This window comes from Schistocerca piceifrons, chromosome 9 (assembly GCF_021461385.2).
Source record: "Schistocerca piceifrons isolate TAMUIC-IGC-003096 chromosome 9, iqSchPice1.1, whole genome shotgun sequence".
NCBI lineage: Eukaryota > Metazoa > Arthropoda > Insecta > Orthoptera > Acrididae > Schistocerca > Schistocerca piceifrons.
The window spans coordinates 158942372-158945135 of record NC_060146.1 but is presented as its reverse complement, the minus strand read 5'-3'; the positions used below and the strand labels follow the sequence as shown (position 1 = coordinate 158945135).

Below are 2764 nucleotides of genomic sequence, written 5' to 3'. Positions count from 1 at the left end.
CTCCGACCACTCAGCAGAATTTCCTGTGGCATCGTGGTACTGTAAAGCGGGCCCTAGACGATCAGTACGGCTGCACAATTATATTGCGCAATATTACTGACGTTCTCCTCCCACTGCTCAATAATATTGTGAAATAATACTGTCGTTCGGAATGTTGACGAAAAAGATACTGACTGAACCTTCCTGGCAGATTAAAACTGTGGCCCGACCGAGACTCGAACTCGGGACCTTTGCCTTTCGCGGGCAAGTGCTCTACCAACTGAGCTACCGAAGCACGACTCACGCCCCGTACTCACAGCTTTACTTCTGCCAGTATCTGGTCTCCTACATTCCAAACTTTACAGAAGTTCTCCTGCGAACCTTGCAGAACTAGCACTCCTGAAAGAAAGGATATTGCGGAGACATGGCTTAGCCACAGCCTGGGGGATGTTTCCAGAATGAGATTTTCACTCTGCAGCGGAGTGTGCGCTGATATGAAACTTCCTGGCAGATTAAAACTGTGTGCCCGACCGAGACTCGAACTCGGGACCTTTGCCTTTCGCGGGCAAGTGCTCTACCAACTGATCTACCCGAGCACGACTCACACAGTTTTAATCTGCCAGGAAGTTTCATATCAGCGCATACTCCGCTGTAGAGCGAAAATTTCATTCTAGAAACATCCCCCAGGCTGTGGCTAAGCCATGTCTCCGCTATATCCTTTCTTTCAGGAGTGCTAGTTCTGCTAGGTTCGCAGGAGAGCTTCTGTAAAGTTTGGAAGGTAGGAGACCAGATACTGGCAGAAGTACAGCTGTGAGTACCGGGCGTGAGTCGCGCTTCGGTAGCTCAGTTGGTAGAGCACTTGCCCGCGAAAGGCAAAGGTCCCGAGTTGGAGTCTCGGTCGGGCACACAGTTTTAATCTGCCAGGAAGTTTCATATCAGCGCACACTCCGCTGCAGAGTGAAAATCTCATTCAAGATACTGATTCTTTGGCAACTGCTCGAATTCGTTGCTACAGAAAAAAGTTGGGTGTGAAATTGGATCAAGGAGTGCCAAAAATCACTCATGAAAGTTTGTACTGCTGCATAGTCGTTTGATGTTTCAAGTGTCGAAGTAATGTACGTGAAAAAAATATTGAGTGGATAACTATGAGTTCCGTCGGATGTAATGACGTTTTGTGTTGTCTATAAAATTTAGTTCTTGTGTCATGGATGCGTCTCAATCGTGACCTACTCATTTACATTGAAAATGGCGGTGTTAGTCTTGCACTCGCCACCTCTTCCTCCCCCAGCCGCACCTCCGCCGTCGTTGAGCGCCGATTACGTCAGCATTTTCCCTCACACGTCTCCACCCAACGCGAAGACCAATCTTGCCTTTTAGATTTTTGTTCATCATTTTTAGCAACTGGTTTTGAAGAATGCTGACGTGGAGAAATAGCACATTAGTCATGTTAAAAATTGTTTTTAATGCAACATGTGTGCTGTTTCTTCAAGGCGGAAAATCTTCTTATTCCATTCACACTCCCCCTTCCCCCGTTCGAATCGGACTTCATCTTTTGTGCCAGTCAAAGAGAAAGACTGGAGGTAATGAAACCTGAAAAAGTAGTTAGACTCCTTTCAATGAAAATGAAGTTATGTTCTACTGCAATTTCAAAAGAACAACTTCAAATATTTACCAAAACTTGTGAAAAAATGTAATATAAAATAAAAATATCGGCAGTGGATTATGCCATGTAGACATCGATATAACGGGAGAAAAGATATCGCAGTTAAATATCGATACTTTCTGCAAAAATATCGATATTTTATAAACAGCGTTAGTCGTCACCCGCACTCGCTCGCTTTATTTCTTTCACTTCAGTCCGTCAGCCAGGCTCACTTCGCGGTGTTGCAGCGGTTGGGCGCTGCTTCACAGTTAGCTCCCGAGGTAGCATCTTTCCCACCGTTTGCGGGCAGGTGATTAAAGACGCCTAATTATACAGAATTCAGGGACAAACTTTAATTAGTCAACGTTCTAGTTTCAAAAGCGACTCGTGTGTGGGGGCAGAGGGACTGCGGGAAGCTGTATGGTTGATGTGTGGCCATGTGTGTTTGTGTTTATAATGGGTCGTACTAGAGCACTATTTCTCCGGCAATGTGTGGCCAGAAATATGGCCGTGGCGTTGGGTGAAACAGATGAGTTACCGGCTTAAGTTTCAAAAATGGTTCAAAAATGGCTCTGAGCACAATGGGACTTAACTTCTGAGGTCATCAGTCCCTTGGAACTTACAAGGGGAGGCCGCCAATTGCGAAATTCAGATTCGATTCATACTGCGCATAATAAAAGCTCATGGCCAGAGGTGTAATGTGGCAAAACACCAAGATGCACTTCTCAGCCGTTGTCGAGAAAATCGACAGTTAAATGAAACCGTTGCGGTGAAATACTCTCTACAAGTAACAACTTTCTACAGCGTCGTGGTGCAGCGGTAAGCGCTTGGGTTCGTAATCCTAAAGTCGCCGGATCGAATCTCGCGCAATGCAATTTTTTTTATAATTAGTTTTTTGTAATTCATATATATATATATATATATATATATATATATATATATATATATATATATACTATTAATGAATTGCTTATGCATATTGGTGAAGGCGGACTGCTCTCCAATTGTACCGCCTCCATTTTTCCGTTTGTTTAACAGGGTGTACCAAAGCTCTCCCGTCCGCACAGATTTTCGACGATATTATAAGTTGCGCTATGGACCGCATCTACCTTCTTTCAAAGTTAGCAGGCAACTACGCTGGTT

General features: G+C 44.4%; 1 non-coding gene across 1 annotated transcript; it reads right to left on the bottom strand.

Moving 5' to 3' along the window:
• Positions 1-200: 200 nt before the first annotated feature.
• Positions 201-274, bottom strand: Trnas-cga. The gene has a single exon. It is a non-coding gene; the product is annotated as a tRNA-Ser (tRNA).
• Positions 275-2764: the final 2490 nt, after the last annotated feature.